This window comes from Bos mutus, chromosome 8 (genome assembly GCF_027580195.1).
Source record: "Bos mutus isolate GX-2022 chromosome 8, NWIPB_WYAK_1.1, whole genome shotgun sequence".
Classification (NCBI taxonomy): domain Eukaryota; kingdom Metazoa; phylum Chordata; class Mammalia; order Artiodactyla; family Bovidae; genus Bos; species Bos mutus.
In genome coordinates this window covers 95413790-95439078 of record NC_091624.1, presented here as the reverse complement: position 1 = coordinate 95439078, position 25289 = coordinate 95413790, and the positions used below count along the sequence as shown (strand labels likewise).

At 39.1% G+C, this 25289-nt stretch overlaps 1 long non-coding RNA gene across 6 annotated transcripts in view; it reads right to left on the bottom strand.

The window, feature by feature from the left end:
- LOC138988923 (uncharacterized) overlaps nucleotides 1-25289 on the bottom strand; it is a 376732-nt gene that overhangs the window by 48335 nt on the left and 303108 nt on the right. The window lies entirely within an intron of this gene.

Below are 25289 nucleotides of genomic sequence, written 5' to 3'. Positions count from 1 at the left end.
GAACAGAGATACTATATTGCCTCTGCATGACGTTTGGAGATGGACCGTTCTTGTATTTATCAGCTTATTGATTCAACAACATATCTACAATAAAAACAAATCTGTTTATGCCAGTCCACAACATGCTGTGTGAGAAAAGGTGGTTTTCGATCTCAATTCTAGAGATCTCTCCAACAAGCTAGAGCAAGACTTGGCCCTGCCAGGGGTAGGGACACTTTATATTTACCATGCCCTTGCATAAGCAAGGACGAGAACCTCAGCAGCACATAATTACATTTCCTGTCTCTTAAATTACAACCATCTCTATGTGAGAGTCATACACTCTGTTTCAGTCCTTGCATGTTTTATAGTTTGTGATTATTTCTGTAGAGGAAGGTAGGCTGGTAAGCCTAAGATAAATTTGAACAAAATTTCTTGCATTTTTAATAACCAGCAAAGCTGAAATGCAGATGAAGACATGAGAAGGACCCATCAATATATCCCTGGACACACTGCTATATTTGCCATGTGTCTGGAGAAAATGCTATTTGGGTTACAGGATTTTCTGCATGAAAGCTTTATCCTTGTGAGCCAAATGTGGGTGGTTTTGTTGCTGTTTTATCTGGTGTTCTGACATTCCAGAGGAAAAAGTCTATGTCCTGCTGCTGCTGCTAAGTTGCTTCAGTCGTGTCCGAATCTGTGCAACCCCATAGACGGCAGCCCACCAGGCTCCCCCGTCCTTGGGATTCTCCAGGCAAGAACACTGGAGTGGGTTGCCATTTCCTTCTCCAATGTATGAAAGTGAAGTTGCTTAGCTGCATCCGACTCTTCACGACCCCATGGACTGAGTCCTGGCAGACTTTAATTCCAGTGCCTCCATATATCCCAAAGAAGCTGGATATTGAGGAGAAAGTGATTTCATAAGCATAAATATTCTTTGTGGATCTTGTTAACTAAAAGAAAATGAGAAGATTTTATAGTGACTCACCCTGTGAAGTTACTCAAAAGTGTTTGGGGACAAAATCAATGACATTCAATTATTTACACCTATTATGAATCACATTAACATCCTGGGAACTTATCTTCAAAATAAAACAAAACCCAAAAGGCTACACATCTGACAATGTCAACTCTGAGTGTGTGTGTGCTCAGCTGTGTCCAACTCTCTGCAACCCCATGAACTGTAGCCCGCCAGGTTCCTCTGTCCATGGAATTTTCCAGGCAAGAATATTGGAGTGGGTTGCCATTTCCTATTCCAAGGAATCTTTCCATCCCAGGGATCAAACCCATGTCTCTTGCAGTGGCAGGTGGATTCTTTATCATTAATGCCACCTGGGAAGCCCCAGGTTGTCAGCTCTATAATGTCAGTTTTACAATACAGCAAAAAACTGTAAATAATCTCTATGTCCAACAAAAGGAAAGCACATGGTAATTATGGTCCTTCAATAAGCTAGAATATAATGCAACAAATAAAAATGATAATTTTGATGACTGTATAGCTGCATGGACTTATTCATGATGTTATATTATAAGGGGAAAAAAGCAGAATTCAGAATGCTGTATACAGTGTAGATCTGCAAGATCAGCATAGAAAGAAAGCTAGATAATAAAGTTAAAATGGTTCCTGGTGATGGTTAGGGAAATTATTTTAACTTTTCAAATATTAATAAAAATCAGGTTCATAATCTGTTAAATTAGAAAATTATAAACTACTCAATAATCATAGAATACTTTTAGAACATTATGATGTATTAACAGAGAGAAAAGGTAAGAGATACAAGTAAAATGCTATCCTCAAGGTGTCTGAGTCTATAACAAATTAAAGCCAACTCATTAGAAACATTAGTTTAAAAAAAAATTACAAGACCATTTGATATGAAGTTCTAAGTTCATAGAAGAAGACAAGTGTTAACAATCAAGAATGACTTCAAGGAAGAAGCTGGACAACCCCTGGGCCGTGAGGTATATAAGAGGTCTTAATGGACAGAGCAGGGCGAGAAGGACAGTTACACAGAGAGCAAAGGCGCTGACAAAGAAATACGGTGGGGTTGCCTTATCTGTATTTGCTCTGACAAGGCATCGGCATAGATAATGGGAGAATAAAGTGTGCCCTGATCAGAGGAGAAGATGAGGGATGTCAGAGAATAGGCTCTATTTTTCCTTCTGCATCAGACACTGATGCAGAATAAATAACTGAATAATAAATAAATAACTGAATCAATAAGAGTTTCTGGTGTGTGTTAATTTATTACCTGCATAGCAACCAAGTCCACTGTATTCTTATCCCACTGATCCTTCAAGATCAGTAGAATCCAAAAGGTGTTCAACTGATGTTGGCAAAGTTGAGAGTCAAAGTTTATCACAAAGATGATCCCTCATAGGTAGAACTAGCTCTCTGGAGGACTGTAGGTATAGAGCATATATGTTCTCTAAGACCTGTGTCTTCCTAATGCCCTTGAATGTTTGCATAAGGCTGGTGTGGCACATAAAAAAATAGCCATTAGCTAGAGGATAAAGATGTCAGAAGCTGGTTATCTTGCTAAAGTCAAAATACCACTTGATATACACACTGCTGCTGCTGCTTCTGCTAAGTCACTTCAGTCGTGTCCAACTCTGTGCGACCCCATAGACGGCAGCCCACCAGGCTCCGCCATCCCTGGGATTCTCCAGGCAAGAACACTGGAGTAGGGTGCCATTTCCTTCTCCAATGCATGAAAGTGAAAAGTGAAAGTGAAGAAGCTACTATATTTAAAATGGATAAATGACAAGGACTTCCCCTATACCACATGGAACTCTGCTCAATGTTATGTGGCAGCTTAGATGGGAGGAGAGTCTGGGGGAGAATGGACACACATGTATGTACAGCTGAGTGCCTTTGCTGTTCACCCGAAACTATCACAATGTTGTCTGTTAACTGGCTATACCCCAATACAAATAAAAAGTAAAAAAAAAAAAAGTGAAATAAGTCTTAAAAATCTAGGGATTCCAATTGCAGGAGTTAAAAACTGAACAGGATTCTAGAAAGGCAGCATATTACCCCACATAATGTCGCATCAATCTGCCAAGGTAAAAACCTCTGTGGTTCCTTTTATATTTGAAATTCCATTTCTTTCATATTCAGTTCAGTTATTCAGCCATGTCTGACTCTTTGTGATCCCACGGACTGCAGCACACCAGGCCACCTGTCCATCACCAACACCCAGAGCTTACTCAAACTCACGTCCATCGAGTTGGTGATGCCATCCAACCATCTTATCCTCTGTCGTCCCCTTCTCCCCCTGCCTTCAATCTTTCCCAGGATCAGAGTCTTTTCAAATAAGTCAGTTTTTTGCATCAGGTAGCCAAAGTATTGGAGTTTTAGCTTCAGCATCAGTCCTTCCAATGAATATTCAGGACTGATTTCCTTTAGGATGGACTGGTTGGATCTCCTTGCAGTCTAAGGGATCCTCAAGAGTCTTCTCCAACACCACAGTTCAAAGCATCAATTTTTTGGTGTTCAGCTTTCTTTATAGTCCAACTCTCACATCCATACATGACCATAGGAAAAACCATAGCTTTTCATATTTCTCAAGGCTTATCCCTTTTGTCTCACCATAGTTCTCAAATATGAGAGAAAAAGGAAGAGTAAGGCATACAAGAGACCAAAATACTGCTTCCGATACTAAAAACACTGCAGATATGGCTTAAAATTCAAGGCAGAATTCAAAGACATTGATATTTACACACACACACCCCCACACCCACCCCAGAACTACAGCCTGGAGGAGTGATGAAATATGTACTCCCTGCAGACAGGAAGTTCCTGAAGAAGGGCGAGAGGATGGGGCAGAGGTGCATGTGTCTGTTTCGGCTTCCAAGCTCACAAATCAGGTATGTCATTCCTACAACTCTTGGGAAGAATGAATGAGGTAGTAAAGAAAGGCTTTGGCCACCTAATGCAAAGAACTGACTCATTAGAAAAGACCCTGACGCTCAGAAAGGGTGAAGGAAGGGGGAGAAGGGGACGACAGAGGATGAGATGGTTGGATGGCATCATCAACTTGATGGACATAATCTGAGAAAGCTCTGGGAGTTGGTGATGGACCGGGAAGCCTGGTGTGCTGCAGTCCCTGGAATTGCAAAGAGTCAAACAAGACTGAGCATCTGAATTGAACTGAACTGATAGTCTCACATTGGCATAAGTCCCTCCAACATGGGAGAAAAACATCACAATATAGAAGAGATAACCACTCTCTCCCAAGAGATAAGTCTTGGTGAATCGTTTGCAAGCATAACCACAGAGTAAATTCCTAGCAAAGGAAATTCTAGCTCATTTTTATCTTCATTAAATTGTTAGCTTTCCCTCCAAAAAATTCTCTCTCAGCAACAAAGTATGAAGATTCCCTTTATTCATGCTCTCACCACTAGTTCTGGACACAATCAAATATTTTATATTTTCCCATCCGATGTGCAAAAGGGGGAATGTATCTCGTTGTTGTTTTGATATGCATTTTCTTTATTGTGATGAAGTTGACCTTCATTTCATATTTTGAGTTTTTTTTGAATATGTGTGTTTATTTTTTTCTATAAGCTTATGTCTCTATGCTTTCCTCTTTTTTTTTTTTTTTAAGGTTGTCACTCCTTTAGTGACTGGTTTGTATGAGCACTTAGTGAACTAAGGGAGTTATTCATGTGCCTTAGGTGTTGAAAATCTGTTTTCCTAGATTGTTATTTCCTTTTAGCTTTGTTTTTGCCATTAAACAATTTTAGACTATTACATGGGTAAATTTATCAATGCTTATATTGTAGTTCTTTATCCAGGTAAATTAGCATAACATAGTGTAGATTTGACTGAGTTTCTTTCCCAACCTTGACAACAAATTATATTTGCTATCCTTTTAGACGGTGTTTAAGGCTCCCATGGAGGGTAAAGAGTAGACCTTTAAGTCATTTACCTTACTTTACTTTACTCACCATTGTTTTACAGAGATGGTGCTGGAATTTTATCTGTTAATACTGTCTGTACAAAATTTTACTTTAAAAAGTGAGTGTAGCTAAATGGCGGGTGGTGGGAAGTTGGAACTCATGTCTCCATCAGGTTGGGATTTAGAAAAACCAAACACTGATACCCCCAATATATGCTGTACACGGAAGGTCTTTCTCCCTTTACTCTCTCCTTGCACCTCCTCCAGTCTCCTATTTCTAGCTCCAGCTAACATTCACTCCTCTGATGGAGGAGGGTACACTAACCCAAGCTTGTGCTTTACCCATTCATGTGCGTATTATGTGTTATAACAAGTTTGATGAAACTGTCGAGACCATGGGGAACAGGACTGGAAGTGGAGAGAGCCAAGTGGTAATCTCTGGGCACTGCCATTGAAAACGCTCCTCTGGCAGGCAAAAATGGCCGCAGGCACTCACAAGCCAGACACCTGGGCTGGAACTCTTCCCATGGCAGGAATGCCCAGCTGCTAGGGCACTACTCCTAACCTCCTAGAGACCAGCAACTGGATGGTACTTCCTGCAATGACTGTGTTCCAGGGATTTCTAAAAAAAACCCTACATGTTAAATGCATTTGCGTGGGTCTTGACAATGAACACAGCACTCCCGTGGGCAGATTTTCACCATGATGTAGTGATGATATCATTAGGCCTGTAATCAGAAAATGTGACTTCTGCTCTAATACAGTGTGCCTCTTGGAGACAGGCATGTGTTTCTTCAGCAGGACACAGAAATTAACCATAAAAGAAAAACTTCACTGAGATTTCATTAAGTTGAAATTATAATCAAAAGAAACCAAATTTCCCCTTACTTTCTTTAAAATACATATGGCTGCTTAAAGTAAAAATTATCATACAGTATCACGGTGGTAGAATGGGTTTTCGTGGAAATCAGAAGTTGGGTCTTTTCTATCAAGTTTCATGACCTTTTTTAATTGGCCTGTTTTGACTATGTACATGTATTATAATTATCAATATCATTGGGTTTAAATCAACTGTCTTGTTATTTGCCTTCTATTTCTCCCTCTTTTTTTTCTTTTTGTTTCTTTTCTTCTATTTTACAGTTTTCTTTTGGGTTGTGTACAATTCTATTTTTTCTTTTGGGTTGTGTACAATTCTATTTTTTCCCATCACTCCCTAATTGGCCTTATATCTTTGCTTTATGTTTCAGTCATTATGCTACATTTTACAATATGCATCTTTAATATACTTCAGTTTTACTTCAAATGATATTATAATACATCATGTAAAATATATGACTGCTATGAGATTATAAATTCATCTGTACAATTCTTTGAACTACTGTCATATTTTACTTCTGCATATATCAGAAACCTCATGACAAACTGTTGTTATTTTGTTGAGCTATTCAATTATTTTAAAGCAGTTTTATAAATGAGAAAAATTTTATATTCAGGTATCCCAAAATCTTTTATATTTTCAACTCTAGAAATACATTAAAATGGTATTGCATCATTACCAAGGAAGATTTGCTCCAGAAATGATTGGTAGTTTTAACATTCAAAAATCTATAACTGTAATTCACCATATTAATAGAATAAGGAAAAATGTATACAGCTAACTCAAAAGATGTAGGAAAAACAGTGGCATGAATAGCTTAGTCCATAAAGAAACTGCCTGCAATGCAGGATGCCTGGATCCAATTCCTAGGTCAGAAAGATTCCCTGGAAAAGAAAATGGTAACCCACTCCAGTATTCTTGCCTGGAGAATCCCATGGACAGAGAAGCCTGACAGGCTACAGTCCATGGGGTCGCAAGAGTCAGACACAACTGAGTGACTAACACTTTCACTTTCCAAAACAGAAACTTCTGAACAATTGGAAATACAAAAGAATTTCCTAAATCTCATGAAGGACATCCCTGATAAACCTAGAGCTAAAATCACATTTAAAGGTGAAACAGTTAAGGATTTTTCTGAAACTTAGAGTAACATAAGGTTAGCCACTCCTGATACATTTACTCAGTGCTTTCCTGGATGTCCTAGTACTACAGTTAGGCAAGAGAAAGAAAGAAAGACCATAAAAGAAGAGGGCAGCTATCTCTATTCACAGACTGCTTACGTGGCAAATTCTAAGGAATTTTTAAAACAACTATTAGAATGAACAACTAAACTTAGAAAGGTTGCAGGATACGTCAATATTTAAAGTCAATTATTTTTTTTTGAATACTAGTGGTATCAACTGGAAAATTAAAAGAAAAATTTCATTTATAAAGCGTCAAAAATATAGCATACATACTAGGAAACAAATTTAACAAACAAACCTCTTTGACTTCTGCAATGAAGACTCCAATACCCTGCTCAGAGTGACTAAAGAAGACCTAAACAAACAGAGAGAGAGACTATATTTATGGATTGGGATATTCAACAGCGCTTAGATGTCAATTCTCACCAAAATAATCTATAAAGTCAATGCAATCCTAATTAGAATTCCACTAGGACTTTTGTAGAAATAGACAAGTCAACTTAAAAATTTACATGGAAATAGGAAATGGCATAGATGAGCAAAAGCAAGCTTGAAAAGAAAGAATAAAACTGGAACATAAAAACTGCCTGATGCTGACTTACTAAGAAGTTTCAGGAATATATGGTATTGGCATGGGATTGACCATATAGTCAACAGAACTAAATAGAGAGTCTAGAGGTAGGCCCACCTTTATAAGACCCTTGGAATTTTTTCACAAAGGCTCCAAAGAAATTCGTGAAGAAATCAAAGTGACAAATGATGTTAAACAACTGTATATTCATAAAGAAAAGATAAACTTTGACCACTATTTCATATCATATGCAAAAAATGGGGCTGTAATATATATCTAACTACAGATGCTAAAATTTGAAAGCATCTAAGAAACTGGGACTACCACATGAAGTTAGGAAATATCAACAGCACACAGAGGGCAATAACCACAAAAGGAAAAAAACTGATGTTTTATATTTCATCAAAATTAGAAACATGTGCTCATCAAAGGACACCATTACAGGGATTTCCCTGCTGGTCCGGGGGCTAAGACTCTGTGCTCCCAATGTAGGGGGCCCGGGTTCAATCCCTGGTCAGGGAATTAGATCCTACATGCTGCAACTAAGACCTGGCACAGCCAAATAAGTAAATAAATAAACATTTTTTAAAAGACATTATTAAGTAAATAAATAGCCAAGCAACAAAGTGGGAAAAAATATTCACAAAATATGTACAGTATCTGACAAAGGATTGGTCTTGAGGATGCATGAGGAACTTCCACAACTCAGTAATAAAAGGCAAATAACCCAATTCAAAAATGAACAAAAGTCTTGAACAGAGACTTTGGAAAAGATACCAAGTGGGTAGAAAGCACCTAAAAACTGCTCTATATAATCATTCTTCATAGAAATGCATCTTAAAGCTGCAAATGAGGTATGACTACACATCCACCAAAAGAGCTAAAGGGCCAATACAGCAGTTGTTGAAAAGAAAGGACAGTAACTGTAATTCTTAAAAACTATAAGCACTTACCAAAGGTATAGGAAAGCATTAAGTCTACAAAATGTCATGTAGAGGAAAGTTCATAGATTCGTGATAGCCAACAACTGGAAACAATCCAGATGTTTATCAACAGGAGAAGAGAGTTTTATAAAACACTGCCATATATTTAAATAAAATGAAATACTACTCAGTGGTAACAATGTATCATCATGCTGAATGAAAGAATTCTCTCACAAAAAGAGTACATACCCTAGGCTTTGATATAAAATTCTAGAACAGGTAAAACTAAAATATGGTAACAAAACATCAATATAGGGATTGCCACTAGAGGTAAACTCAACACTAGGCAGGGGCATGAGGACACTTGCTAGGATTGTGGCAATGCTCTCTTTCTTGATTTGGTTTGGGCTATACAGGTGTCTGCATTTGTCAAAAGTCATAGACTAGTAGAGTTGGGATTTATACATTTCACTAAGTATATTTAACTATGTAAATTTTGCCTAATAAAAGCATGGCGAAAAATTAAGCTATAAGTAATTATATGGATGTGTGTGTGGCTTCATCGCTCAGTCGTGTCTGACTCTTTGCAACCCCATGGACTGCAGCCTGCCAGGCTCCTTTGTCCATGGGGATTCTCCAGACAAGAACACTGGAGTAAGTTGCCATGCCCTCCTCCAGTGGATCTTCCCAACCCAGGGATCGAACCCAGGTCTCCCACATTGCAGGCAGATTCTTTACTGTCTGAGCCACCAGGAAAGCCCATGAATACTGGAGTGGGTAGCCTATCTCTTCTCCAGAGGATCTTCCCAACCCAGGAATTGAACTAGGATCTCCTGCTTTGCAGGCAGATTCTTCACCAGCTGAGCTATCAAAGAACATATTTATCCCCAACATATTTAGGGATAAAATGTACTAATATCTGTAACTTACATTATAATGTGTCAAAATTGATGGATAAATAGACATGTGATGAAACAAGTTTAGTAAAATATCAATGGCAAAATTGGGGTGGTGTGTATAACCCTCCACAGTACTACCTCACTCAGTTCTTGACACTTTCTAACTCTCAGAGTTTAAGCGGCTAACTCCTACCAAAAGAAAAAAAAAAAAAAACATTGATTAGCCAAGTAATGACATGGTACTACCACAGGTTCTTAGAGGAAACTCTTGAGATAGAATGATGAAAATCAATACAAGAAAGATATAAGCCTATGCCCTACACTCAGTTGTGTCTGACTCTTTGTGACCCCATGGACTGTAGCCCACCAGGTTCCTCTGTCCATGGGACTTTTCAAGCTAGAATACTGGAGTGGATTGCCATTTCCTCCTCCAGGGGATCTTCCCAACCCAGGGATTGAACCCACGTCTCCTGCATCTCCTGTATTGCAGGCAGATTCTTTACGCTGAACCATCCCCTAAGATAATTATTTCCTAAAAGAACAGCAGAATGTGGACTGAAATATGTTTGGCTGCTTAAGCCAGACTCTTCCTACAGTATTTCTAATTTCTACAATTACATATAGTTCCTACTGTGTGTCACTTTATAAAGATCTGTATTTACTGTATTTTAATACTCGCATTGTGAGATCAGTATTACTGTCCCCGTTTTACAAATGAGCATTAAGCTTCCTGAGGTGAACAGCTGTCATGGGGTAGAGCCAGGGTTTCAAATCAGGGCAGTCTGTCTCCCAAATCCATGCTGTCCACCGCTATGCTCCATTTACTGTCTTTAAACTTCCAGGAGCAGGAGAATTCAAATCATTGAGGTTAGCGTGTTCCATTGCTGAGCACTTCCGTCTCATCTATTTCTTTTCCTTGGTCTATAATTGGACTCTGAAACATCTGCAGAATACACAGCCTATACTTTTGCCAAGGTGTCCTTCTTGTCAAATTGAGCAAACTTTGTCCTTCCAAAGTTCTAGTTCTTTATGGACATCTTGAGAGAAAACTTGACGAAAAAGAGAAGACAAAGAGAGGGCTGGCAGAGAGACCCAAAGAGAAAGAGAGATGATCCTAATGTCAGGAGAAAGCAGGTGTCTAACTGTGGGCCAAAATGTTAAATTACTAGAGCAATTCAGTTTCCCAATTTGCCATGATGCCAGCCACACAGAAATAACAAAGACCTGCATCTATCAGCAAACAGCTGAAGATAATTTTCAGCAACACTGTGCCCAAAGCAAAGAAAGGCATTCGAAAGATCTCATTAAACCTTTAGAGCCTGAATGATCAACTGATTTCATTGTAAGCCACAGACTTTGCCTCCTGCACTCTCCAAAGCATCTCTTAGCTCCGCAGTTTCCTGGGAAAGTGATGTGTCACACTGAGCAAATCTACTTGGCAGGCATCATAAAACTGATCCATGCTATTCCTTGCTCAGAGATCTCAGAAACCTGTCCTCTGTCTGTCCTGTTTGAGGCTTGGTGTTGTGTGTTGGAGGGTCTGCTCTTTCCAAAGGGCCAAAGTGTAAAAGATAAATCTTTGGATATGAGTGAAGTTTCTGATATGGCTTATCAATTGAGGCAATCAGTGAGAAAGATGTTTCTGAACCTTTCTGTAACATCAGTTTCCTACCTCTTTAATTAGGAATATCAATACCTTTTCGATGGACATAAATTTGAGCAAACTCCAGGAGACAGTAATGGACAGGGAAGCCTAGTGTGCTGCAGTCTATGGGGTCGCAAAGAGTCGGACACAACTAAGCAACTGAACAACAACTTTCCAGTGGCTTCTTGGGTAGCTCAGTAGTAAAGAATCTGCCTGCCAACATAAGAGACATGGGTTCAATCCCTTGGTCAGGAAGATCCCCTGGAGTAGGAAATGGCAACCCACTCACTATTCTTGCCTGGAGAATCCCATGGACAGAGGAGCCTGGTGGGCTACAGTCCATGGGGGTACAGAGAGTCAGACACGACCTAGCACTCACTCACTCATACCTTTTCAGAGTGATTTCATGTTTTAGAGAACCATCATGAACTTTCTAAAGAAAAAGAAATGCTTCTCACAAGTATTTGGGCTGACTGGGTACCATTCATTAAATGGTACATTGAACCTGTATTTTAAGAGGCCTGGTGGTGTTCCCTCTCAAAATTCCTTCACTGCATATCATAAAACACAAATTCTCTTTCTCTCTCTCTCTCTCTCAGACACATACATACACACATTTCAACACTTCTTCATCTCTAATCGAGTAACTGGGTTTAACGAATGTAAACTACTCTGAATTCCACCCTCCTACTGAGTGATCTTAGAGAAAGTGTCCAACCCAGGGACACTCATTTCCATGACTCCAAGACTCTAAACTCGATGGAACCACTCTTTTTTCCCTAGTTCTGCAGAGTTCAAATGGGACTAGGTTCCTCTTAAAGCTACTGTACTCTTATTCCAAATGTTAGTGGGAAGAGGGTAAGAATGCAGAAAACAGGAGAAATGTGAAGGAACTGCATTGAAAGACTGAGTTCCATCTGTGGACTTAAAAGTATCTTTTGATCTCCTACACTTAGCCCTCAGGTCAATAGATTACCATGTCTGCCTGCAATATGGCTAGATCTGCTTCTGCCTTCCACACCTGCAACCAGCTAATCTGAATGACAGACCAACTCCTTTCCCAGGTAACTCCTACCAGCCAACCGTTAGCTCTCAAGTGTCACATCAAATTTAGAAGACGAGATTTATGTATTAGTACACAAAGAAAGAAACCAGCCCCATAAAAAAAAAAAAAAAAAAAAAAAATTCTATCAAAGAACAGCCCCAGCCCTGCTTTAAAAAAACAGAGACCAACAGCATCGATCTTGAACAGCATTTGAATGGCATTTGAAATAACAACAGAAGTCTTATTTCATAAGAAAAATTCTTATAATGAAAATCATCTCTGCCTTCCATCAACTCACTCATGGGATGGGAAACAGAAATTCTTAAAATTGGAATTTTTGTACTGTATGTATGTTTTTAGCTGTCTGGGGTTTTTAGTTGTTTTGGTTTTGTGTTTAGTTTTTTCATTATTCTTGCTCATTTTTGGCTTTTGTTTTTTTTTCTTACTTGCTGCACTTTCGCTGGGTTCACAGGCAATTAGTTCCTTTCACACTGGTGTCATCCTGATGCCACCTTTAAGACTATGCTTCCATAAAAGCAGAAAGATGGTAGGAAATGTCACACTGCATTTCTGAGCAAACTTTGTTTACCAGCAAACTAACACAAGTTCACAGTAATACTATGAGTGCCCCCATCCGAGGTATTCTGACAGATCAGAAATTCAGCAACAAGAATCTTCAGCAAAACTTCTCTCCAAGTCATGGAGAAGGGAACAGCAACACACTCTAGTATTTTTGTCTGGGAAATCCCATGGATAGAGGAGTCTGGTGTACTGCAGTCCACAGGGAAATAAAGAGTTAGACACGACTTAGCAACTAAACCACAGTATCTTCAAGTCAAGACCAGTTTGTAAAGCACCAAAGAGTGATTTTTTTTTTTTCCTGAGTTGGCCTGAGGGTTGACTGAAACTACTAAATATCTCTATAGCTATATGGCTGCACGGGGAAACTAAAGAATTGCTTGAGTTGTGCCTCCTATGTCTTTTAACTAGAGGGCAATATCATGTTCTCCTAAATTTAGAATTAGACCATTCAATGTAGTGGTTAAGATTCCCATCAAAATAAGGCATTGAGAATGCCCTTAGTTTGGAATAGAAGGGAGAGTTTTGAAAGTCTTCATATTGGAAGAAAGATTAAATATTCGACTTTTCAAATTCATTTAGATAAGAGAAAGCATACCCTCTCAATTTAAAATAGCTGCCATAGCCTTGGCAGAGTGAGTGTTCTGTATATTCCATCTAAAAATTATTTACAAGGCACCTTATCAAAGCTCAGCCTTATTTATTTCTGACAAGACAAATATCCAGAAATAAAAGACATCTTTTTATTCCTTCTGAATCTGTCAGTCTATTGCCTTCTATATCAGAAGCATGAATGATTGGGAACTTAATTCTGCGTGTGACGCAAGGAGGCTAATATAGTCAGTGATGGAAAATAAACGTAGAACATGATGGAAAATTGTCAGCTCCCCAAACAGTCCCCTTCTAAAGGGGAAGGGTGTGAATGGAAAGGCTCTGGATTGACGGGATTCAGTTTCAGATTCTGATTCAGGGTTGTGAATCTAAAGCAAATCACAGTACTTTTCTGGGTCGTAGTTTCTTTGTATACATAACAAAGTATATAAATTGGGCTCATTGTGCTTGTAAGTTATAGAAACTCAATTAAAAGTATTTTAGATTCTAAAAATTGGATTATCTCACATAATCAAAATTTCTAGATCACATACTCCAGGAAAGGCTGCATCTCGGTGCTTAAGCAGGACACCACGGAACTGTCTCTCTTCACCCCTCACTCATCGTCCTACGTATGACCTTCCTTTTCAGAGAGGCCCTTCTCAACAGGATATAAAAACGGCCTTTGGAAACTTCAGCTGATATTCTACCTGCTATGTAACAATAGTGGAACGAGAGAACATTTCCCAGCAGTTTCGGCAAAGGTCCTAGAGCTGGCAATCCTAAGGTTTCACTCACCCAACCTGAACCCACATCAGCTCCTGAACCAACAACCATGACCAAGATGAGACACAGGAACTTTGGCTTCACTGAGTAACATGCTCACAAATACAATTCAAAGAAGTCCAGGTGCTATTAGAAGAGAAAATGCAAACATATGTTGGTGGGAAAAAAAATAGATATTAACTACATGAAGGAGATGGATTAGAAGATACCAAAAGTTTCCCCACAAACCCTAATAATCTAAGAATCAGTCATTATAGAATCCTCCTAGCTTTTAAATACTTAAAAATAAGGGAGAGAAAAAAATTTTAACTTTATTACTTGCCCAAATTATTGTTAATCTCTATATATAATACATTACATGATGTATTCCAAACAAAATAACTGCATAAATAAAACACTATCCCCCAAATTGGGTGGTTGTGACTTATATAATTAACAAAAATTAAATAAAAAGAAAAATGATTTGGTGGAATTTATCAGATTTTTTCCCCATAGATCTCCTTATAGAAAAACATGTGGTCACCACTAAAGGTCAGTCTTTTGCCATTTGATTCATTATGGTAAACAACTGGAAATAAAATAAAAGATGCTCATATATAAAAAATCATTAATTCTCAAATGGACTAGGTAAAACTTAGAAACACTCCAGGAACCATAGCCATAATTCTTAATAATTTTGGAAAAACCCATTCTGTTCTAGCTAGGAAGCATGTGAACAAAATTCTTGCATGAAAAGCATGATGAGAGGAGTTAATTGAGACTGCAAGTAGCTGAAGTTATAATTCTGCAGTTGCAGAAGACAATGGAAGAGACACTAACATTGCTACCAAGAGAAGAAAAACTAGCAGCCCCCACAGGAAGGGATTTCATGATTAGCATGTCAAGGATGGTGTTTAGGACAGTTAGTTTTATGTCAACTTGACGGGGCTAAGGAATGCCCAGATAGTTGGCAAAATGTGATTTCTGGAGGTTTGTGAGGGCATTTCTGGAAGAAATTGGTGCTTGAATCTACAAAATGAGTAAAGAAAATCTACCCTAAACAATGCAGACAGGTGTCATCCAATCCATTAAGGACTTGAACAAAAAGGCAGAGGAAAGGTGCATGCTCATTCTGCTGGAGCTGGGACATCCATCCTCTCCTGTCCCCACTCATGGGAACTCCTGGTTGATTTCAGGCCTTTGGATCCTGGCATTTACACCAACACCTGGCAATGTGCTCCCCTCCCTTCTCAAGCCTTCGGGCTTTCTCAGACCTTCTCAGGCCTCAGACTGGGAGCTATATCATCATCTCCCCTGGTCTTTAGGCCTTTGAACTTGGGCTGAATTATACTGCAACTTTCCTGATTCTTCAGCTTGTAAATGGCAGGGCCACATCATGGCATATCTGGTGCCTCTGTAATTGCATAAGCAAATTTTCCCCCTGAAATCTCATCTTATATATCAATAACCTAGATTTTTATATCTATACCTATCTATATCCTTTTGGTTCTGTTGGGGTTCATATTTCATTTTCACTGGTTATTACATAAATGAAATTTCCAAAAGCTTTTTTTATTAGAAATTATTCCATGAAATTATGCAGTATACGTAGGCAGCATTGATCTTTTTTCCTTCCCCTTACGAACCATAGCCCCTTTTCTTTCCATTTACTGTGACTGTTTTTAACCCTGTGAAGTAGTCACTGCACCCTTGTTTTTCTCTATCAAGGTCATATTTGAAAGAAGCATCAGCTCTGTGGAATCCAAGACTTTTCCACCCAACAGAGGCGATCACTCTAGTACCTCAATGATGTCACCATTACCTATGCCACTAATGCATATAATGATTTTTTTCAGTGCTTTGGGGATGTTTAAAGGAATAGCAAGATAGCTTGTAAGAGATAATTGCTAGATTTTACACAGGCAAAGCAGACAGGATGGTCTTAAAATTCTTTTCAATATTGTTCAGGCTACATTACGTATGTATGTAATTCACTTTTTTATTGACATAAAACAGCCACAACCAGCAACTACAATCAAAGTTCACTTATTCATGTGAGTGATAATAACAGATGAAAGACTTCCAAGGAATGGAAGCATCTCCCAGAAAATACTCAGTCCAAACATTTTCCATTTATCACTTGCATAACATCAAGGTCTATAAAACATTCACAATCAAAGCTGTGGGATTTTGAAGAGAGCATTATTTTAGAGGGCAATATATGTTCTCACTCATATAGCTAGCCTTTTGTGTATCTGTATACATCTATGCATACAGCAAAAAAGCTGGCTTAAAACTCAACATTCAGATAACTAAGATCATGGCATTTGGTCCCATCAGTTCATGGCAAATAGATGGGGAAACAATGAAAACAGTGATAGACTTTATTTTCTTAGGCTCCAAAATCACTGCAGATGGTGACTGCAGCCATGAAATTAGAAGACACTTGCTCCTCGGAAGAAAAGCTATGACCAAACTAGAGAGCATATTAAAAAGTAGTGACACTACTTTGCCAACAAAGGTCTGTCTGGTCAAAGCTATGGTTTTTCCAGTGGTCATGTACAGATGGATGTGAGAGTTGGATCATAAAGAAAGCTGAGCGCCGAAGAACTTATGCTTTTAAACTGTGGTGTTAGAGCAGACTCTTGAGAGTCCCTTGGACTGCAGGGAGATCCAACCAGTCCATCCTAAAGGAAATCAGTCCTGAATATTCATTGGAAGGAGTGATGCTGAGGCTGAAGCTCCAATAAGTTAGCCACCTGATGTGAAGAGCTGACTCACTGGAAAAGACCCCAATGCTGGGAAAGACTGACGGCAGGAGGAGACGGGGATGACAGAGGATGAAATGGTTGCAGGAATCACTGACTCGATGGACATGAGTTTGAGCAAGCTCCAGGAGTTGCTGTTGGACCAGGAAGCCTGGTGTGCTACAGTCTACGGGGTTGCAGAGAGTCAGACATGACTGAGTACATCCATGTGACGATAAGTAGTAACTAAAATACTTGAGCAATAAATTCCCTTGGTAGGTTGCTATGTCTGAGCAGAAGTTTTCTGTTCTTTAAAAGCTGAACTTGAAACGAGAACAGCAGAGACTGAGATCATTTCATAATTAGTATATACATGTGACCTCTCTGGGGCTTCCCAGGTGGCTCAGTGGTAAAGAATTTGCCTGCAATGCAGGAGACTCGGCTTTGGTCCCAAGATCAGGAGGATCCCCTGGAGGAGGAAATGGCGACCCACATCAGTATTCTTGCTGGGAAAATCCCATAGACAGAGGAACTTGGCAGCCTACAGTCCATGGGATCACAAAGAGTTGAACACGACTTAGTGATTGTGCATGCATGCACACGACATGACATGCGTGTCATGCATGATGAGAAACTGTATTTCAGTCAGTTCAGTTCAGTCGCTCAGTCGTGTCTGACTCTTTGCAACCCCATGAATCGCAGCACGCCAGGCCTCCCTGTCCATCACCAACTCCCCAAGTTCACTCAGACTCACGTCCATCGAGTTGGTGATGCCATCCAGCCATCTCATCTTCTGTCGTCCCCTTCTCCTCTTGTCCCCAATCCCTCCCAGCATCAGAGTCTTTTCCAATGAGTCAGCTCTTCACATGAGGTGGCCAAAGTACTGGATCTAGCAGTATGAAATATCACACCGCATGGATGCCAGTCAGGCTTCCCAGCTGGCACTAGTGGAAAAGGACCTACCTGCAAATGTAGGAGATGTAAGAGATGCAGGTTCGATCCCTGGGTTGGGAAGATCCCCTGGAATAGGGCATGGAAATCCACTCCAGTATTCTTGACTGGAGAATCCCATGGACAGAGGGGCCTGGTGGGTAACAGTCCATAGGGTTGCACAGTCGGACGTGGCTGAAGCGACTTAGCAAACATGCATGCATGGTATCAACCAATAAAGGCTAGATGATGCTACAGTAACAATCTCCCAATTCTTAATAGCTTGAAAAATGAAGATTCATTTCTCACACTACATATTCATCAAGGGTCTGCAAGGGGGATCTTTCCTCACTGAGAGACATAGTCTGATGGAAAAATCATCTTGATGTTGCCAATCCAGTAGCCATCCCAAAGGGAAAAGAACACTGTAAAATTCCTTACAGGAAATCAGAAATTCCTCCTGGAAGTGGCACATGTCACTTCTCCTCCTTTGTCAGAATTGACCACTCTGTCCCTTTAAAGTCATCATGTCCCTACTAACCACAGAAGAGTTAAGAAGTACAATTCTATCATGTGTCTCAATGGAGGAAAGCTAGATATACTCGATGAGAAACATTGATGACTACCACGGAATTAGATTGCAATGGAGCAAAGCTCTGAAAAGTAGGATCAAGGTAGTGACTACATTGTAGTTTGCATAAAAATAGAGGGTTCCTTGAATCCTGGTAAGAAGGAAATGAGCAGCCATCTGGAAGTGAAGAGTAGTCCACATAACGATACATCATAAAATATTTATTTCCTGTTTAACAGGCACTGTTCATTCTGTAGGTTCTATTTCTTTCATATTATCTTGCTTTCTTTACAAAACCTTCAACAAAAAGAAATTCCATTGGTAATATTAAGCAAAAACATCTGAATTCCTGAACTGGCCAATATCCTTTCATATGATAATAGAAAAGGTTATTAATTTCTCCTACCTGACGATCTTGAATAACACAGATTCAAGCTATAATAGTATTGAATATGTGTGATGGACACCCCTTTCCAAGGCATACATAAAGCATGTCATTGCTTGTCTTCTTATTGTACAAATTATGAAATTATGTAATTTAGCTGGTGTCAAATATGTTTTAAGCATTGTAGGAATTTTTTTATGGGAACTTCTTGGACTACAATCTCAGATTTTATCCCTGATTTGAAGGATTTCACTGCAGAGCTAATTCACCTCACTGCCTCCTCAGGTGCTCTGTCTCTGAACTGAGGGGGTGTATGTGCCCCTCTCGTGATTCATAGTTGGGAATGGTATTGATCAGAACATGCATCTTATTTTATGTAGCTTTTAAAACATTGCCACATAGGGACTTTCCTGGTTGTCTAGTGGTTGAAGCTTTGCCTTCCAATGCAGGAGGTGTGGGTTCAATCCCTAGGTGGGGAGCTAAGATCTCACATACCTCATGGCCAAAAAACCAAAACATAAAACCAAAACAATATTGTAACAAAAACAATAACGACTTTAAAAATGGCCCACGTCAAAAAAATCTTTAGAACAGAAAAAGAAACAAACAAAAAATAACCTTGCCACATTTACTCCATCCTGAGAATACAGGAAAACTCCCCTGTCAGCCACTCACTCCTCTCACAGACACATTTATTATAACAACATTTAGGTCTTGGCGTGACTATTTGAACGGTGCTAATTTTAGGAGTACTGGCAGGATATTTTGGTCTATGAAGTGAGGATGTGCTTATTTGGCCAACTTTATAGGACCTATTATGAAAAAAATAATGAAAAAATAATTATATAGCCCACTACTTTTTATAGAGAGAGATAAATGATACATAAGAAATGATATAATGGCCCTTTTTGCTTTCTGACTCCCTACTTGATTTAGGATATCTTATTATATCTTCTTTGGCCCTGGGAATAGGATTTAAACTGGTGGTTCCCCTGATTCTTGTGCCTTCAAATTCACACTCAGACTAAACGACACCACCGACCTTCCTGAGTCTCCAAATGGCAGGGAGCAGATCATGGGACCTAGTCTCCAAAATCACCTACCTTTATGACTGAAGGTCACTTTTGTAGATTCCCTGTCTGCAGAGCCCTTCTTATTGGGTGGTTTCTTGTGAAGGGTTTAGACCACACATGTAGTGCCCCAACATTTAACACTGCCACCTAAAGGACAGGAACCCCAATCACCTAGGTCTGGAATTCAATGAGGCTTACATTCCAGAAATCCAACATGGCTATAGCAAACAATGAAGCAGTTGTTACATGAATACTCATCGAATCCATCCCCCAAGGCTCAGAGGTGACGGAGCAGGCACAGAATATCCATCTCCCAGCTTTTACCCTGGAAGGTGTTGGACTGCCTACTTTACAGCCTGAATTCTTGAAATCACTTTTTTATCAAGTAATGAATGGGTCATCTCATATATACTTCAGCTTGGTAGAAAACACTTAACATATCACCATCCCCAGTGACCAAGGCTGGCCCCATAGCATCATTAACATATGCCCAGCTCTAGGAATTGGCAAATCTCCTAGCTGACCATGTGACTTGAATTTTACACCACATGTACATAAAACAGCAGCAGTACGTCCCACCTTCAGAATTTTCAAAAGTCGTCAGAACTTCCCCCAAAACATACAGCGCCATCACACTGCTCTCCCACACAGCACTCTCAACTGCATCCAAGGATACACCTCCAGACGCTAGTGTCCTCCACACTGCATCGATTACATTCTTGAAAGACCAAGTGTCAAGGACCGAAGGCAGAAGGCTTGAGATGTGCAAGAAGGCCAGAATGAGCAGAAGCAACACAAGAAGCAGAGGCGAGTTCAGCACCTGCAGCACGGCTCAGTGCCAGCAGTCAAGCTTGAGAAAGAGCACAGGCCCGAGCAACCAGCACACACCCGGCTGCTGCCCCTACTTTCATTTCTGATTTTAATAATTTGAGGCCTTTTTTTTCCCCTTAGTCTATGCTGCTAGCTCAATTTTGTTGAACTTTTGGAAGAACCAATTTTTCAGTGTCATTTTCTCTATTGTTTTCCTATCCTATATTTCATTTGTACCTCCTTTAATCTAATCTTTAATCTCTTCTTTAATTTGTATTAATATGTCCTTCCTTCTTCTAGTTTGTTCTATTCCCTTAAGTTGTAAAGTCAGGCTGTACGGTGTTGATTTAAGATCTCCCTTCGTTTCTAAGGCAAGGATTCACAACTATAAATCCACCCCTCCTGCCCACTTAGCACTGTTTTCACAGTGTCCCCTAACTTTTGGTATATTTTTGCTTCATTTGTCTCAAGATACTTCCTAGTTTCTCTTGTGATTTTTTTCTTGATCAATTGGCTATCAAGACTGTGCTCAGACAGTAAAGAGTCTGCCTGCAATGTGGGAGACCTGGGTTCCATCCCTGGGTTGGGAAGATCCCCCGGAGAAGGAAATGGCTACCCACTCCAGTATTCTTGCCTGGAGAATTCTGTGGACAGAGGGGCCTGGTGGGCTGCAGTCCACAGGATACAAAGAGTCGGACATGACTGAGCGACTAACTTTCACTTTTTTTTTTCAGTGTATTTCCACATATGTGTGGATTTTCCAGTTTTCCTTCTATTATTGACATCTAACTTTATCCTGTTGCAAGTCAGAGAAAATACTTGTATTAAATCTGTCTTTTTAAAATCTAATGAGACAATCTGTAGCCTAGCAAATGGTCTCTCTTGAGTATGCCCATGTACACTTCGGAAGAATATATATTTTCTTGTTGTTGGGTTGAGTAGAGTGTTGGATCGAGTGTTCCTTAAAAGATAGATCTAATGGATTTATGGTGTTAAGTCCTATACTTCCTTACTTCTGTCTTCTATTTGGTTGTTCTATCCTTTATGGAGAGTGGGGTATTGAAATTTCCAACAGTTACTATAGAACTGTCTATTTATCCCTTCGATATTGTCCATTTTTGCTTCATATGTTTGGATGGTCGAGTTTTATTGTGCATAAATATCTATAATTGTTATATATTCTTGATGTATTGAAACTTGTATTTGTATATAATGTCTTCCTTTTTCCCCTGTAATCTTTTTATTTAAATCCTATTTTGTCTGATATTAATATATCCATCCCTGTCTCTTTCAGTTACTATGTGCATGAACTACGTTTTTTCATCCTCTCACTTTCAACCTATTCATGTCTTCGGATCTAAAGTGAATCTCTTATTGACAGCATATAGTTGGGCCGTGTAATTTTATCCATTTTATCCATCTTTGTCGTTGGAAAGTTTAATCTGTTTACATTTAAAATGATTTTGATAAGGAAAAACTTCTGTCCCTTTGTTTCCTATATGGCTTATAGCTTTTTGTCACTCATTTCCTGCATTACTACTTTCTTATTTGTGTGCTTATGTGTCTGTCGCTCTGACTCTGCAACTCAACAGACTGCAGCCTGCCAGGCTCCTCTGTCCATGGCATTTTCCAGGCAAGAATACTGGAACGAGTTGCCATTTCCTCCTCCAGGGAATCCTCCTCACCCAGGGATCAAACCCATGTCTCTTGTGTCTCCTGTATTGGCACACAGATTCTTTATCACTTGTGCCATCTTTCCTGTTTAGCTGGTTTTTATGTTTTCTGCAGTGAAACATTTTAATCCTCATTTCTTTTTGTGTACATTCTATTTTCTCTATGGTTACCATGGAGATTACATTTAACATCCTAACGTTACAATATTCTAATTTGAATTTATACCAGCTTAACTTTAACAATGGCATCCCACTCCAGTACTCCTGCCTGGAGGGTCCCATGGATGGGGGAGCCTGGTAGGCTGCAATCCATGGGGTCGCTGAGGGTCGGACAGGACTGAGCGACTTCACTTTCACTTTTCACTTTCATGCATTGGAGAAGGAAATGGCAAACCACTCCAGTGTTCTTGCCTGGAGAATCCCAGGGACGGGGGAGCCTGGTGGGCTGCCGTCTATGGGGTCACACAGAGTCGGACACGACTGAAGTGACTTAGCAGTAGCAGTAACTTTAACAACACACAAAAACTGTGCTCCTATACAGCTGTATCCCTACCCCCTTTCTGTTATTGTCGTGAATCTAAAAACATAAACTAATACTTTTTGTGCATTAATCTCTATAATATGTAGAGAAGAAAATGTAGAGTTAAAACCAAAGTTACAATAATGTTAACTTTTAGACTAATTTTTAAACACATTAGTCTCTTAAATCATGTAAAAAACAAAAAGTATAGTTAGCAAACAAAAGTTATAGTACCACTAATTTTTACAAATGCTCTTGCATTTAATTTCACTGAGCTCTTTATTTCTTCATACAGCTTTGAGTTACTGTCTTGCCTTTTCATTTCAATTTGTAGGGCTCCTTTTATTATTTCTTGCGGGACAGATCTAGTGGTAATGAACACATAATCAGCTTCCATTTATCTGCAAATGTCTTAATTTTTCCCTCACTTTGAAGGACAGTTTTGCCAGATTGAGGATTCTTGGTTGACAGATCTTTCTTTCAGTACTTTGAATATACCCACCCATTGCCTTCTGGTCTCCAAAGTTTCCAATGCAAAATATGCTATTTTTCTTACTGAGAAATCTTACACGTGAGGAAACACTTCTCTCCTCCTGCTTTCAAGATCCTCTCCATCTTGGGCTTTTAACAGGTTGGTTATATGTGCCTCAGTGCGGGTCTCCTCCTTTTCATCCCACTCGAGCTTAATTAAGCTTTTAGGTGTTTACATTCATGTCTTTACCATCATGGATTTCACAGGTAGTTTTCCATGCCATTTTAAAATATTTTTATGTTAATATATAATCATAAAGGAACATATAATGTTGTTTTTACATGTGATATTAAACTGGTGGTTCAGATGGTAAAGATTCCGCCTGCAATGCGGGAGACCTGGGTTCGATCCGTGGGTTGGGAAGATCCCCTGGAAGAGGGCATGGCAAAACCCACTCTAGTTTTCTTGCCTGGAGAATCCCCATGGACAGAGGAGCCTAGCAGGCTACAGTCCCTGGGCTCGAAAAGAGTCAGACACGACTGAGCGACTGAGCACAGTACACACATTAAACACGAACATAAAATTATCATGCACAGCATGCTCTTCTGTAACCTGCTACTTTTACCCATTTTTTAAAATCTGAACGCTATCTTCATTGATGATGTTTCCCTTATACTGTTTGCATGCTATTCCACCACATGAATTTACCACACATCATTTTTCATTCCATTTAACTTTCAAGTTGTTGTCCTTTTGCCTGTTAAAAACTGTGCTTTATTTAAAACATTGAGTCCACAATTTTTTCTGGATATGTACAAAGGTTTCATTAGAGTTTATTCCTACAAGCAGAGTTGTTAGGTCATAATATATGAACATTTTCAAGTTTATAATATATTCAGTCTTGAACCATAACAAAAATAAGTGTTAGTTGCTCACTCGTGTCCAGTTCTTTGCGACCCCATGGACTATAGCCCACCACACTCCTCTGTCCCTGGAATTCTCCAGGCAAGAATACTGGAGTGGGTTGCCATTTCCTTCTCCAGAAGATCTTCCCAACCCAGGGATTAAACCCACATCTTTTATGTCTCCTGCATTGCTAGGCAGGTTCTTTACCACTAGTGCCAGCTGGGAAGTCCAACAAAAATAAAGACCTGGACAAAAACCCAAAGCTTTAAATTAGAAGAAAATTTAGGAGAATGTCTTTGGGAGGGTATAATTAAACAAGACACAAAATGCACATATATTAAAACTCCTGAATTTGACCACGTTAAAACTAAAAACTCCCGTCCTCAGAGAAAGGTCATGCACATAATTAAAAGGAAATCAAGACATTGGGAGATGATATTTACAATACTTTTAAAAGAAAGCATTGTAATCTATCTATCTATCTATATATATATATATAATATATATACTATATATATAGTAATCTATCTATCTATATATAATATATATATATTAGTTTATATATATATATATATAAACTAATTCTTTAAAGCAAACAAGATAAAATTATTTTTTAAAGCCAGGACATAAAAGACAAATCATAGAAGATGAAATCTGAACTAAAAATTAACAGATAAAAATGCTTTTCAGCCTCACTAGTAATTGAGCACATTCAAATTAAAACAGTGAATGCTATTTTTCAGCTATCAGGTTGACAATAACCAAAAAATCTGATCATTTCAATTACTGGGGAAGATGTAGAGAAACAGGACTTTTCACAACCTACCATGAGAGTATAAGTTGATATATTCCCTTTTAAAAAACTTGAATGTATTGTAAATTTGAAAATGTATTATACACACTACAAAATTACAATATTTAAAACAATGAGCTACTATTAAGAATAAATCAATGAAAATTAATTGAAAGGCCAGATATATATGCCTGTTTTAATACAAGTGTGTATTAACACAAAAGTGGCATTCTCAATGAGTAAGGAAAACATGAGTGATTTACTCTGGCCACTGTGACTTCCTTTAAATGAGATATCTCCCTACTCTGTTCCCAAGTAGTTCTGGACAAGGAAAGTTACCACAAATAGTCCCTTACTGCAGGGAAAACCACCTGAGGCTTACCTCATTGAACAAGCACAGCCTAATATTACAGTAGTTGTCTGATAAGGGAAGGTATAATTAGGGTG